Source organism: Crotalus tigris, unplaced genomic scaffold (genome assembly GCF_016545835.1).
Source record: "Crotalus tigris isolate CLP2741 ecotype Arizona unplaced genomic scaffold, ASM1654583v1 scf7180000023723.778456, whole genome shotgun sequence".
Taxonomy (NCBI): domain Eukaryota; kingdom Metazoa; phylum Chordata; class Lepidosauria; order Squamata; family Viperidae; genus Crotalus; species Crotalus tigris.
This window is the reverse complement of record NW_024100141.1, coordinates 238,663-254,863: the sequence shown is the minus strand read 5'-3', so window position 1 is coordinate 254,863 and position 16,201 is coordinate 238,663. Positions and strand designations below refer to the sequence as shown.

General features: G+C 43.4%; 1 protein-coding gene across 1 annotated transcript in view; it reads left to right on the top strand.

Moving 5' to 3' along the window:
- Window positions 1-16,201, top strand: part of LOC120297976 (double C2-like domain-containing protein beta) — a 202,759-nt gene that overhangs the window by 165,412 nt on the left and 21,146 nt on the right. The window lies entirely within an intron of this gene.

The following is a 16,201-nucleotide window of genomic DNA, read 5'->3' as shown; positions in this document are numbered from 1 at the left end:
TCACGGGGTCGCCAAACAACGCAGTCTGCCATTTTTTTTCCCCTTTTCCTTAGCTGTGCTACTCCCTTTTATTCTATGGGCTTTTGAAAGCCAATCGAATAGACTCTCTTGAATAGAGTCTAATTCTATTGGCTTTCAAAAGCCAATAGGAATTGTCCAGGCTGTCTCTGCCCTGCTGAGCCCGCCAAAAGTCCCATTCTGCAAACGGTGCTGCACCAGTTGAGTAGTCCTCGACTTAACGACCAGTTGAGTAGTCCTCAACTTACGACCGGTTGGGGGTCGCGGCATTAAAAAGGTTGAGAACCACTGACTTAGGACAGTTCATGTATAAACGGAGGCATAGAATCAAGATCACGCGAAGTACTAGTACCGCTTTATAAAGCCCTAGTGAGACCACACCTGGAATACTGCAGCCAATTTTGGTCACCGTATCACAAAAAAGATGTTGAGAGTTTGGAAAAAACCCAGAGAAGAGCAACTAAGATGATTAAAGGGCTGGAGACTAAAACGTACGAAGAACGGCTGCAGGACTTGGGTTTGGCTAGTCTAAAGAAAAGAAGAAATAGGGGAGACATGATAGCAGTGTTCCAGTATCTGAGGGGCTGGCACAAGGCAAAGCACCAGAGGGAAGGACGAGAAATAATGGTTGGAAACTGATCAAAGAGAGAAGCAACCTGGAATTAAGGATAAACTTCCTGACAGTGAGGACAATTAACCAGTGGAACAGCTTGCCACCAGAAATCATGGGCGCTCCATCACTGGAGGTTTTTAAGAAGAGACTGGACAGTCACTTGTCTGAGAATGTATAGGTTCTCCTGCTTAAGCGGGGGGCTGGATTAGAAGACCTCCAAGGTCCCTTCCAGCTTCTATTCTGTTCTGTTCTATTCTATATTTCCATTCCATTCCATTCTATTCCATTCCATTCAATTCTATTCTATTCCTAAATTCTATTCTATTCTATTCTATTCTATTCTATTCTATTCTATTCTATATTTCCATTCTATTCTATTCTATTCCATTCCATTCCATTCCATTCTATTTCCATTCCATTCTATTCTATTCTGTTCCGTTCCGTTCTGTTCTGTTCTATATTTCCATTCCATTCCATTCTATTCCGTTCCGTTCTGTTCTGTTCTATTCTATATTTCCATTCCATTCCATTCTATTCTATTCTATTCTATTCAGCAACCAAAGTTACAACAGTGACCTATGACCGTTTTTCACACTTACGACCGTTGCAGCATCCCCACGGTCAAGGGGATCAAAATTCAACGGGCGCAGTGTCCCCGGGGTTGCGTGATCCCCTTTGCGATCTTCTGACAAGCAAAGCCAAGGGGGGGGGAGCCAGATTCACTTAACAACCGTGTGACTCACTTAACAATTGCAGGGCTTCGCTTAATAACTATGGGAAGAAAGCTCGTAAAATGGGGGCAGAACTGACTCAACACATCTCTTGCTGAGCAACAGAAATTTTGGACTCAATTGTCGTAAGTCGAGGACTACCTGTAGGAATTAAGGCCCTAGGCTGGAAACCAGGAGACTGTGAATTCTAATCCAGCTTTAGGCAGGAAGGCCAGTTGGGTGACTTTAAGCCTGTCACTCTCTCTCAAACTTGAGGCAGCAAACGTATGCCTGCAATTGAGCCCCAAAATTCCCGTTGCTAAGCAAGACAGTTGCTGAGGCTTGCCCCATTTTACGACCTTTCCTGCCACCGTTGTTAAGTGAATCGCTGCAGCTTGTTAAGTGAATCAGGTGGTTGTTAACCTGCAATGCGGCCTTCTAATCGCTGCGCCACCACAGTTTCCTTCCTTCCTTCTCGTTTCCCTCCCTCCCTCCCTCCCTTCCTCCCTTCCTCCCTTCCTTCCTTCCTTCCTTCCTTCACAAGCAATAGCACTTAGACTTATATACTGCTTCACAGTGCTTTACAGCCCTCTCTAAACAGTTTACAGAGTCAGCCTGTTGCCCTCCCCCCAACAATCTGGGTCCTCTTTTTATCAACCTGACAGTTAGAACAATTAACCAGTGGAACAACCTGCCTCCAGAAGCGGTGAATGCTCCAACACCGGAAGTTTTTAAGAAGAGACTGGACAGCCATTTGTCCGAAATGGTATAGGGTTTCCTGCCTGAGCAGGGGGTTGGGCTAGATGACCTCCAAGGTCCCTTCCAACTTTACTATTATTATTATTAACCTCGGAAGGATGGAACCCTGTGCTGGTCAGGATTGAACTGCCGACAGCCGGCAGTCAGCAGAATTAGCCTGCGCCACCACGGCTCCTCATGGCTAGCGCCCATGGTTAATCTAAGTTTATTCTCTTAGTATTCTGCTCGTGGTCTCACCTTTGGGATGATGGAACCAATTAGACACTGCAATTTGGTCCTGCAGCCAAACAGCTTCGGAGCCCTTGAGCGAATCATGTATTATTGACAAGAACTTGGATCTACCAGCCGATTATGACTCCATTCCCTGATGGGTTTGGGCAAATAACGGCCTTACGCGAGACCTGAATTATTAACCAGGATTGTCTGGGCTATCTCTGCTGAAGGCATCAGCCCGTCTGGGTTTCTGTCCAGGGTGCTCTGCCCTTGGGGTGGGGAAGTTATGCAGAGGGACTCTGAGAGACTGGGTTTGTAAGGAGAAGGGCTGGCAACCCCCCCAAATCTATCGTTGTAAGAAGGGCAAGGTGAACCCCAAAACTAAAGCTGTCTATTTGGGAGATGAAAGACAGTATGAACCCCCAAACTGGAGCTATATAATTGGAAGAAGGGCAGGGTGAACCCCAAATGGGAGTTGGGGATAGACAAGGTAGAATGAACCCCTAAATTGGAATGATGTAGCTGGCAGGAGCAGGGTAGGATAAGCTGAATAGAATAGAATAGAATAGAATAGAATAGAATAGAATAGAATAGAATAGAATAGAATAGAATAGAATAGAATATGGAATAGAATAGAATTGAGCAGAATAAAATAAGAATAAAATAGAACACAAAATAGAATATAGAATGGAAAATGAATAGAATAGAATAGAATAGAATAGAATAGAATAGAATAGAATAGAATAGAATAGAATAGAATAGAGCTGGAAGGGACCTTGGAGGTCTTCTAGTCCAGCCCCCTGCTCAAGCAGGAGAACCTATACCGTCCCAGACAGATGAATGTCCAGTCTCTTCTTAAAAACCTCCAGTTTTAACAACTTCTGGAGGCAGGTTGTTCCCCTGGTTAATTGTCCTCACTGTCAGGAAGTTTCTCCTTAGTTCCAGGTTGCTTCTCTCCTTGATTAGTTTCCATCCGTTGCTTCTTTTCCTGCCCTCTGGTGCTTTGGAGTTCCAAGGAGAACAGAAGTGTGAACCCCAAAACCAAAACTCCCTATTTGGGGAGAGCAGGACTGAGTGAACCCTCCCTCCCAAAGCGTGCACGGAAAACCTGACGAGTTCCATCGATTTTTGGCAATAAAATGCCGAGACAAAAGTAAATGGCTTTGAATGTCTCTCGGTGGAGAAAACGGAGTCTCCGTGCCGAGCCAGGAGCGGTGACCACATCGGCGGTGGTCAGTGGACTTCCGGCAGAATCCCATAATGAGGTTAAAATATCCTGCATAACTGCCAGATTGCAGGTTAAGTCCAGCCAAGCACTGAGAAGTCATTAGCCTGCGATGGAAGGGGGAAAAAAACAGACAAGAAAGAAAATTCGTTTTTGCAACTGAGATCAGTTAACAACTTTCTTCCTTGAACTGAGGATGTGACATAATAATAACAACAACAACAACAACAACACCCCAGACTTAACAATTGTCGATAAGAAAGACAAAAAAGTCTGGATAGTGGACGTGGCAGTGCCTGGAGACAGCAGAATAGAAGAGAAAGAGCTGGAGAAGATAACAAAATACAAAGACCTACAAATAGAAAGACTGTGGCAAAAGCAAGCAAGGCTAGTACCAATAGTAATAGGCTGCTTGGGTGCAATCCCAAAACAACTGGAGCACCACTTGAACACCATTGGCATTGACAAATTCGCCATGAGTCAATTGCAAAAGGCAGCCTTACTAGGAACTGCTTCCATCCTGCGACGATACCTGTAATACCATCAAACATCCACATCTGCCTATCCCAGGTCCTGGGTAAGGACTCGATAGGTAGACAAAATGCCAAATCCAGTCTGAACATCTGTGCAATGATCCATAATAATAAAGTTGGAAGGGACCTTGGAGGTCATCTAGTCCAACCCCTTCCTCTTCTTCTTAAAAGGCAGAACCATCTTAAGAAATACTGGTGGTTCTTGACTTACAACCGTTCACTTAGCGTCCAAAATGACAAGTGCCCCAAAAGCAGTTGTAGTCCTCCACTTGCAACAGTTGGTTTAGTGACTTAGGACTGTTTTTCAACTTACGACCGTCACAGCATCCCCCGTGGTCAGGTGATCACAATTTAGACGCTGGACAATGGACTCGTATTTACGACGGTCACAGTGTCATGGGTCATGCGATCCCCTTTTGCGATCTTCTGACCAGCAAAGTCAGTGGATTCACTTAACGGCCGTGTTCCTAACTTAACAACGGCAGTAATTAGCTTAATAACTGTGGCAAGCAAGGTTTTAAAGTGGAGCAAAACACCACAAATGTCTCGCTTAGCAACTGAAATCTTGGGCTCAGTCGTAGTCGTAATTCATTGTTTTCCACACTCGCCACTGTTGCAGCATCTCTGTGGTCTTCTGATCAAAATTTGAAGGCATGGCAATGGACTCGTATTTACGATGGTTGCAGTGTCGCAGGGGGGCTACGTGATCCCCTTTTGCAACCTTCTGCCAAGCAAAGTCAGATTCGTTTAACGACCATGTTACTAACTGAGCAACTGCAGGGATTCACTTAACAACGATGGGGGAAAGGTGGTAAAATCGGGCAAAACTCATTTAACAACCATTGTAACTTCAAACGGTCCTTAAAGGAGTGGTTGTAAGTTCAGGAACCTCTTGTAGAAATGGTGTGAAAATCTTTGAAATTTCAGTTACACAGGAATAGAATAGAATAGAATAGAATAGAATAGAATAGAATAGAATAGAATAGAATAGAATAGAATAGAATAGAATAGAATATATGGAATGGAATGGAGTAGGAACAGAACAGAACAGAACAGAATAGAATAGAATATATGGAATGGAATGGAGTAGGAATAGAATAGAATAGAACAGAACAGAACAGAACAGAACAGAATAGAATAGAATAGAATAGAAAATATTGAATGGAATTGAATAGGAATAGGACAGAACAACAGAATAGAAAATATGGAATAGAATGGAACAGAACAGAATAGAATATATGGAATGGAATGGAACAGAACAGAACAGAACAGAACAGAACAGAATAGAATAGAATAGAATAGAATAGAATAGAATAGAATAGAATAGAATAGAATAGAATAGAATAGAAAATATTGAATGTAATTGAATAGGAATAGGAATAGGACAGGACAGAACAGAACAGAATAGAAAATATGGAATAGAATGGAATAGAACAGAACAGAACAGAACAGAACAGAATAGAATAGAATAGAATAGAATAGAATAGAATAGAATAGAATAGAAAATATTGAATGGAATTGAATAAGAATAGGAATGGGACAGACCAGAACAGAATAGAAAATATGGAATGGAATAGAATAGGAATGGAACAGAACAGAACAGAACAGAATAGAATAGAATAGAATAGAATAGAATAGAATAGAATAGAATAGAGCTGGAAGGGACCTTGGAGGTCTTCTAGTCCAGCCCCCTGTTTAAGCAGGAGAACCTGGTTGTCCATGCATTATTTTTCAGTTAGCCAATTTGAACTATCTTGACTCAAAAAATTATTGTGTTGTATTGGACCGTTTTGGGTAATTGACGGTTACAAACAGACAAACAGACCGGCGCATTTAACTAATGTAACAATAGGAAAAGCTAAACCATGCTTAATTCCGCATTATGCCTGCATCTCCCCGTGGCTATTTTTCTTGCTGTCCTTTCCTTTTCCTTTTTTATTGCTGCGGCTGTCCTATTAACCAAGTTTATATTGAGTCTTAATCGCTTTACTTTCAGAAATAATTGGCTAAGAGACCTTAATTTCTCTAGAGACTCCGAGAGAGAATTGAGAACAAAACCGGGAGGATAAGGGTTCATTATTTCTCTCTTGAATTCTCCCTTAATCTTTTGACTGTCTTGTCCAATCTGGTGACAGATTTTTCACCAACTGGAAACATGTGCCAGTAAAATAAGCTGGCCTGTCCCAAAGATGCTTTTTCAGGAGGCCACTGGACTTTCTTGTTTTTCCTTTGAAGACATTTCGCTTCTCCTCCAAGATGCTTCTTCAGCTCTGACTGGATGGTGGGGAATGAAAGGATTTATACTCCTTGCAGACAGCCGGTCCTTTGCCTTCTTTTAGAGCAGACATGTCAAAATCATGTCAAAACAGACTTGAACACTGGGCACTATCCAAAAAAATGAAATTCAGTGGTGAAAAAAGTAAGGTTTTACATTTAGGCAAGAAAAACCAAATGTACAGGTATAGTATAGGGGGTACGTTGCTCAACAGTAGTAACTGTGAGAGGGACCTCGGAGTGCTAGTAGACAATCACCTAAATATGAGCCAGCCGTGTGCTGCAGCTGCCAAAAAAGCCAACACAGTGCTAGGCTGCATTAACAGAGGGATAGAATCAAGATCACGTGAAGTATTAATACCACTTTACAAGGCCTTGGTAAGGCCACACTTGGAATACTGCATCCAGTTTTGGTCACCATGATGTAAAAAAGATGTTGAGACTCTAGAAAGAGTACAGAGAAGAGCAACAAAGATGATCAGGGGATTGGAGGCTAAAACATACAAGGAACGGCTGCTGGAATTGGGTGTGTCTAGTTTAATGAAGAGAAGGACGAGGGGGGACATGATAGCAGCGTTCCAGTATCTCAGGGGCTGCCCCAAAGAAGAGGGAGTCAAGCTGTTCTCCAAAGCGCCTGAAGGCAGGACAAGAAGCAACGGGTGGAAACTAACCAAAGAGAGAAGCAACTTAGAACTAAGGAGAAACTTCCTGACAGTGAGAACAATTGACCAGTGGAACAACCTGCCTCCAGAAGCGGTGAATGCTCCAACACTGGAAGTTTTTAAGAAGAAACTGGACAGCCTTTTGTCCAAAATGGTATATAGGGTTTCCTGCCTGATCAGGGGGTTGGACTAGATGACCTCCAAGGTTCCTTCCAACTTTATTATTATTATTATTATTGATCATCGCACAGTCAGCCAGTGGAACAGCCTGCCTCCAGAAGCAGTAAATGCTCCAGCACTGGAAGTTTTTAAGAAGAGACTTTTTTGTCCGAAATGGTGTAGGATTTGCTGCCTGAGCAGGGGGTTGGACTAGATGACCTCCAAGGTCCCTTCCAACTTTACTACTATTACTATTTTGCAAGATGCTCGAGAAAGATGTTCAGACTGGATTTGGCATTTTGTCTACCTATCGAGTCCTTACCCAGGACCTGGGATAGGCAGATATGAATGTTTGATGGTATTACAGATATCGTCGCAGGATGGAAGCAGTTCCTAGTAAGGCCGCCTTTTGCAATTATTATTATTATTATTATTATTATTATTATTATTATTATTATTACTACTACTACTACTACTATTACTACTACTACTACTATTAGGCTCCACACCCATTTGCACCACTCAGGTGAGCCTGAGGACACAGACAAACTTCCAGGTGGCCTCAATGACTCTCTCTAAAAGAAGGCAAATGACTGGCCGTCTGCAAGGAGTATAAATCTTTCCATTCCCCACCATCCAGTCAAAGCTGAAGAAGCTTCCTGAATGAGAAGCGAAACATCTTTACAGAAAAACAAGAAAGTCCAGTTGCCTCCAGGGGAAAAAGCACCTTTGGGACAACCATGACCTGGATGACTGAGAATCTCCATAGACAATAAGCCGGGGTGATGACTACCTTCATCTTAATGTGATTTTTTTTTTAAACCGAAGAAGAGAGGCCGCTTAATCAGATCTCCACAGTGGAATTTGAATTGTAAACAGACTCGGCTCGGATTCCCACTGTTGCCAACTGTGCCAAGCCGGATTTCCTATCGGCTGGGTCCAGCTGCCTGGAAAATCAGATTAAAACATACTTTTCCCCTTTTGCCTTGTGCCGTTTTTCTCCCCCCCCCTGCCCCCCGCGGTCTATTTTGCTCCAGATAATTCCACACAAACGCAGCGGTTTCTCTCCTCCATGCTGAGAACAAAATTTGGCGTAACCAGGTTGGAGACGATCAGCAAGATTCTTGGAAGACGTTGGGCGTCTTGAGGTTTTGTCCATAATTCAGGGAAATTGTGTGTTTGTGTGTTTTAGGGTCTTTAGCCAGCACAAACTGGTACGGAAGGAAAGGGGTTGGGAAATTAAATTTTTGCAATTATGTGAATTGTACAATTCAGTGTACAGATAGTCAACATACAACAGTTCGTTTAGTGACCGTTCAAAGTTACAATGGCAGTGAAAAAAGGGACTTGTGACCATTTTTCACACTTAACAACCTTTGCAGCATCCCCAGGGTCAACAACCATAAAATGGGTCATAAAATGGGGCAGAAGTCACTTAACCAGTTTCTCACTTAGCAACCTAAAGATTGGGCTCAGTTGTGGTCGTAAGTCAACTACCTATAGTCAACTACCTACAGCAATTAAGGTGCTGGCCAACTAGGAGATTGTGAGTTCTAGTCCTGCAAACTTTCTTATCTCAGTCTTCTTAAACCGAGTTTGAGAGGATGAGGCCAAAAATTCTTGCTGTCATCTTTGATTTCCTGAGCAACCAACTTACAGAAACAAGAAACATCAAATTTGCAGCTGACACCAAGCTGGCAGGAGTAGCCAACACCCCAGAAGGCAAGCTCAGGATCCAAAAAGATCTTGACAAACTTGAACAATGGCCCCTGTCCAACAAAATGAGTTTCAATGTGGAGAAAAGCAAAATTTTACATTTAGGCAGGAAAAAAAACAAAGGCACAAGTACAGACTGAGCCGAGGTGGCGCAGCAGTTAGGGTGCAGTACTGCAGGCCACTTTAGCTGACTGTGTTCAGCAAGTCAGCAGTTCAAATCTCACCAGCTCAAGGTTGACTCAGCCTTCCATCCTTCCGGGGTAGGTAAAATGACCCAGATTGTTGGGGGCAATGTAAATATATATACATTGCTTACTGGTGTACACCGCTTAGAGCAGCGGTTCTCAACCTGTGGGTCAGGACCCCATTTGGGGTCGAACGACCATTTCACGGGGGTCGCCAAACAACGCAGTCCGCCATTTTTCCCCCCTTTTCCTTAGCTATGCTACTCCCTTTTATTCTATTGGCTTTTGAAAGCCAATAGAATAGACTGTCTTGAATAGAGTCTAATTCTATTGGCTTTCAAAAGCCAATAGGAATTGTCCAGGCTGTCTCTGCCCTGCTGAGCCCGCCAAAAGTCCCATTCTGCAAACGGTGCTGCACCAGTTGAGTAGTCCTCGACTTACGACCGGTTGAGTAGTCCTCGACTTACGACCGATTGGGGGTCGCAGCATTAAAAAAGTTGAGAACCACTGGCTTAGAGAGTGCTTGCACTTAAAGCGATATATAAGTCTCATAAATAAATAAATAAATAAATAAATTGGGCGAGACCTGGCTCAAAAACAGCCACTGTGAAAAGGACCTTGGAGTCCTAGTGGACAATTACTTAACCATGAGCCAGCCATGTGCAGCAGCGGCCAAAAAAGCTAATACAATCCTGGGTTGTATAAACAAAGCATAAAATCAAGATCACGCAAAATATTAGTACCGCTTTATAAAACCCTAGTGAGACCACACCTGGAATACTGCAGCCAATTTTGGTCACCATATCACAAAAAAGATGTTGAGGGTTTGGAAAACATTCAGAGAAGAGCAACTAAGACGTACGAAGAACGGCTGCGGGACTTGGGTTTGGCTAGTCTAAAGAAAAGAAGAAACAGGGGGGACATGATAGCAGTATTCCAATATCTGAGGGGCTGCCACAAAGAACAGGGGGTCACCTTATTCTCCAAAGCACCAGAAGACAAGACAAGAAACAATGGTTGGAAACTGATCAAAGAGAGAAGCAACCTGGAATTAAGGAGAAAGTTCCTAAGAGTGAGGACAATTAACCAATGGAACAGCTTGCCACCAGAAATCGTGGGTGCTCCATCACTGGAGGTTTTTAAGAAGAGACTGGACAGTCACATGTCCGGAATGATATAGGTTCTCCTGTTTGAGCAAGGGGCTGGACTAGAAGACCTCCAAGGTCCCCTCCAGCTGTATTCTATTCTAAACCAAATTTGAGGGACGAGGCCAGAAATTCTTGCTTTCATCTTCGATTTCCCGAGCAACCAATTTACAGTCAGTTCCGAAGAGCTTTGCCCCGGTTATCCTGCAGGAAAAAAAAAATTAAAATAACCTGCTGGCACTTGGTTCTCCCTTGCCAACAATAAGCAATACTGAAAGCCAGGGCAGGCGAGGCCTCAAAACTCTTGGGAGATAAAAGAAAATGAAATTTTTCCTTCTTTTGTTCAATTTCCTCGGGTTTTTATTATCCTTCCTTGTCCGCCTACCTGATTCCTCAGCCTGTTATGAAACAAATGACAGTCTTGTTAACTCCAAAATTCAAACCGTGTTGGCGCTCTCGGGGAGATTCACTCACAAACACACACACACACACACACACACACACACACACACACACACACACACAAATACACACACGTACACTCCTGTTTTAAAAAAGGGGTGAAAGGTTTTTCTCTTCGACAGGCAGTCCTCGACTTACGACCAGAATTGAGCCCAAAGTTTCGCTGGCTCAGCAAGATGGCCGTTAAGTGAGTTTTGCTCCAGTTTATGACCGTCCTTTTGCCTCTGTTGTTAAGTTGGTTGTTAAGTTAGTAACACGGTCGTTAAGCGAACCTGGCTTCCCCCGTTGACTTCACTTGTCGGAAGGTTGCAAAAGGGGATCACGTGATACCGGGACGCTACGACCGTCGTAAATGTGAGTCGGTTGCCAAGCCTCTGAATTTTGCTCCCATGGTCGTGGGGATGCTGTGACGGTCGTAAGTGTGAAAAACGGTCGTAAGTCCCTTTTTTCAGTTCCCTTGTAACTTCAAACATCACTAAATGAATGGTTGTAAGTCGAGGACTATATATACTTTGAAAGGGGAGAAATTTCACTCCGGGGAGGGGGAGGAAATAATCAAATCCTTTTCCATTTTTCAAATTCATCATTCCAGTTGCAGGTGACATTACCAGGGGCTGTGTCTGAAATTTGTTGTGTTTTTTTCTAAAGTGACTAGTCCTCATTGTTAGATTTCCATTCTGTACCTCTTTCTAGGCAGTACCTCAGAAGTGAGAGGGGAAAGTCAAGAAGACTTTCCCATGTTGTGGGTTTGTGTGTTGAACATTTGTTGCTCGCTACAATCAGGAGGCTGGGTTTTAAAACAGCTTTAAACTTTCCAAGGCCACTTTGGAAAATGACAGGCTAAATTGGAAATATATGTAGGTAGTCCCCAACAGTTTGTTTAGCGACCATTTGAAGTTATAACGGCACTAAAAGAAGCGACTTCTGACCGTTGTACACACCACCGTGGCAGCATCCCCACGATCATGTGATCAAAATTCAGATGCTTGGCCACTGACTCACATTTATGACGGTTGCACTGTCCCCCGGGGTGAGGTGATCCCCTTTTGCGTCTTTCTGACAAGAAAAGTCAATGAGGAAGCCATGTACCCAACTTAACAACTGGCAGTGATTCATTTAACAACGGTGGCAAGACAGTTTGTAAAACGGGGCGAATTTCACTTAGCCCCTGTCTGGCTGAACTCACAGAAACGTCGGGCTCCCTTTTGGTCGTAAGTCGAGAACAACCTGTAGGGAGTTAGTCCTCGAGTTACGGCCGTCGTCGTGCCCAGAATTTACAGTCTCCTCAGCCTGCACATCCCCACAGCATTGGGCGAAACGAAGGCTTTTTTCAGTATCACTTATTTTTCGCTTCTTCAATACTCCGCATTTTTCCCCTCAAAAAAATAAAAAATAAATCCAACAGTAACCAAATCCTCTCAAAGCATCTGTGAAAAACAAGATACTAAATGGGATTTTGAAGTAGTTCCAAGGAGCTGAGGGGAAAAAAAAAATTAAAGAGTCAATTTAATATGAAGAGAGTTGAGAGAGAGAAGATTGTCTCAGAATAGCATCAGGGTTTGAAAGCTGACAGCCTTCTCGCCCCTCCGATATCTTGTTATTAACGCTTTTTTTTCCCCTCAGATAAAAATATCCTGATTTTTTATTTATTTATTTTTTTGAATAGAAGGGGGAAAAAAAATAAAACACCGGTAGCGCTATTCTCTAGGCACCCATTCAGGCCTTATTGTCATCAACGTCAGTGGAATTCACTCCTCCATATGTCCCTGAAGGGAGTAGCGCTAAGCCAACATTGGACTTTCGCTTCAGTTTTTGTCACGGCTGGAGGTGGGATAGATTTAAATCAACCCACACCACCACGATGCACTCCGAGCTTTCCCCAAAGCAGCAGCAAAATTCAGATTCTCAACCCCCCAAGTGGTTTCAACAGGTTTTCTCTGCTTCTGTCTTCACTGAAAGGGAACTAGGATATGGGAAGGAGACCACCAGGCGATCCCAAGGTTTAATTTATTAGGTTTTTTTAAAAAAAAATTGCCTAAAGGTTGTAAACACGCATAATACTTCTTCCTTTCATTTTCGCTACAACAACAAACCCCAGTGAGGTGAGTTGGGCTGAGAGAGATGGATTGGCCCAAAGTCACCAAGCCGGTTTTCATACCTGAGGTAGGACTAGAACTCACAGTCTCCTGGTGATTAGTCCAAAGTCAACCAGCCAGTTTTCCTGCGTAAGGCAGGATTAGAACTCACGATCTCCCGGTGATTGGCCCGAAATCATCCAGCGGGCTCTCTCACCTAAAGCGGGACTAGAACTCACCATCTCCTGGTGTCTAGCCCAAAGTCACCCAGTCAGCTTTCATGCCTAAGGCAGAACTACAACTCACAGTCTCCTGATGATGGACTCAAAGTTATCCAATTGGCTTTCATGCCTATGGCAGGACTAGAACTCACAGTCCTCTTATGTGACCTTCCGACAAGCAAAGCCAATAGGGAAGTCAGATTCATTTAACAGCCAGGTTTACTGACTTAACTGCAGTGATCCACTTAACAACTGAGGCCAGAAAGGTCGTAAAACGGGGCAAAACTCAACAAATGTCTCACTTAACGATGGAAATTTTGGGCTCTCTTGTGTAAAGTCGAGGATTGCTTTTTACATTATCTCTTTTTGCAGACAACCCAAATTAATGAGGAAACAGATTCATTAAGAAGCATTGTTACTAATTAAGCAGCTGCAGTGATTCACTTAACAACGGTGGCAAGCAAGGTCGTAAAGGGGGGCAAAATTCACTTAACAGGTGTCTTGCTTAGCAGTGGAAACTCAAATGGGCTCCATTGTGGTTGTAAACCGAGAACTACCTATATCAGGGGTCTTCAAACCTGGCCCTTTTATGACTTGTGGACTTCAACTCCCAGAATTCCTGGCTCAGCCAGGAATTCTGGGAGTTGAAGTCCACAAGTCATAAAAGGGCCAGATTTGAAGACCCCCCTGATCTATATAGATTTTGAAAGCACCTTTGCTTTCCCAAAATGTTCAACAGGTGATGCGTAACCCACGTAGGACTTGAGCCAACTGCCACCTGCTGCCGATCCATCTGGCATCTTCTCCTTTGTTAACATATGCTAATGAGCTGGGTTCTAATACCTGGGTTTCTGGAAAGCCTTAGAGAGTCAGGATGATAAATAGCTTGTTTTCTGAGACATTGTGGCTGAATAATAAAGCTGGAGGGGGTTCAGGGGGGGTAACATGCCTCTGCATTGAATTGGAGGGTACCTTGAGGTCCTCAAGCCCAACCCTGGCTAAAGCAGAGCATCTTAAAGTATGCTGGCTGGGGAATTCTGGGAGTTGAAGTCCATCTGTCTTTAAGCATGCTGGCTGGGGAATTCTGGGAGTTGAGGTCCACCCATCTTAAAGCATGCTGGCTGGGGAATTCTGGGAGTGGACATCTACCCCTCTTAAAGCATGCTGGCTGGGGAATTCTGGGAGTGGAAGTCCACCCATCTTTAAGCATGGTGGCTGGGGAATTCTGGGAGTTGAAGTCCACCCCTCTTAAAGCATGCTGGCTGGGGAATTCTGGGAATGGAAGTCCACCCCTCTTAAAGCATGCTGGCTGGGGAATTCTGGGAGTTGAAGTCCATCTGTCTTTAAGCATGCTGGCTGGGGGATTCTGGGACTTGAACTCCACCCATCTTAACCTTGGCAAGGTTAAAAACACTGCTAAAGAGAATTCTTAATTTGCATTCTGCTATTTTTCCAGGCAAGAAAGCTACTTAGCCAGCTCAAGCTCTGAATACTAATTTCTCTGTTACCCACAAACCACATTCTGTGTCTAAGGAATGCAAACGGTTTCACCTCAGGACATCCGCTACAGGGCATTGCATACCAAAATACCTAGACACACAGAAATCACTCTGCTAAACACCTAATTCCCACAGCACTGTCTTATATCTAAGGGTAATAATAATAATAATAATAATAATAATAATAATAATAATAATAATAATAATAATATAGTTGGAAGGGACCTTGGAGGTCATCTATTCCAACCCCCTGCTCAGGCAGGAAACCCTATACCATTTCGGACAAACGGCTGTCCAGTCTCTTCTTAAAAACTTCCAGTGTTGGAGCATTCACCGTTTCTGGAGGCAGGTGGTTCCACTGGTTAATTGTTCTCACTGTCACGAAGTTTCTCCTTAGTTCTAGGTTGCTTCTCTCCTTGATGAGTTTCCATCCGTTGCTTCTTGTCCGGCCTTAAGGCGCTTTGGAGAATAGCTTGACTGCCTCTTCTTTGGGGCAGCCCCTGAGATACTGGAAGGCTGCTATCATGTCCCCCCTCGTCCTTCTCTTCATTAAACCAGACATACCCAATTCCAACAACCGTTCTTTATACGATTTAGCCTCCAGTCCTCTAATCATCTTTGTTGGTCTATTGTTACTCTGCATGGATATTTATCCATGTATTAGGACTGTATTATTATTGTCTTTCTCATCTTTCCTACTACCTTCTCCTATTGGCTGTTTGCAAGCAGGACAAGAAGTACTGCATGGAAACTAATCAAGGAGAGAAGCAACCTAGAACTAAGGAGGAATTTCCTGACAGTTAGAACAATTAACCAGTGGAACAACCTGCCTCCAGAAGTTGTGAGTGCTCCAACACTGGAGGTTTTCAAGAAGGGACTGGACAACCACTTGTCTAAAATGATATGGGGTCTCCTTCTTGAGCAGGGGGTTGGACTAGACGACCTCCAAGGTCCCTTCCAACTATTCTATTCTATTCCATTCCATTCCATTCCATTCCATTCCATATTTTCTATTCTATTCTATTCTATTCTATTCTATTCTATTCTATTCTATTCCATTCTATTCCATATTTTCTATTCTATTCTATTCCATTCCATTCCATTCCATATTTTCTATTCTATTCCATTCCATTCCATTCCATATTTTCTATTCTATTCTATTCTATTCTATATCATTCCATTCCATTCCATTCCATCCTTCAAAAACCAGATGGCCACTGCAGATTCTGCATTCCCTTCCAAGGCAAGGCCTTCCCCCCCACACACATCTGCTGAACGGGATGTCACATTTAATCATCCCTAATTATGCTGAGTTTTCTCTTCTGCAGTTTTAGCTCATTGGGGAAAAACAATAGCTGCGTTGGGAGGCTGTAATTAAGATACGTTTTGACACGGCCCCTGTTTGAAGCATTATTTCCACGTACACCAGCGAGAGAGACAGTGTGTGCACAGGGGAGATTCTCACACGCACACATATATACAAACACGAACCACAAACACATCAAATTGGCGACCGCGAAGGGACGTTTCCAGCAATTTTCCATTCGTTAGCAGAGAAAGATCCTGTAATTTAGTAATACAGGCCATCCTTGACTTACAACCACTTGTTTAGTGACCATTTAAAACCGCACTGAAAAAAGTGACTTATGACTGTTTTTCACACTTTACGACCGTTGCAGTCACGCGATCAAAATTCAGACTCTGGGCAACTGGCTCATATGTATGTCGGTTG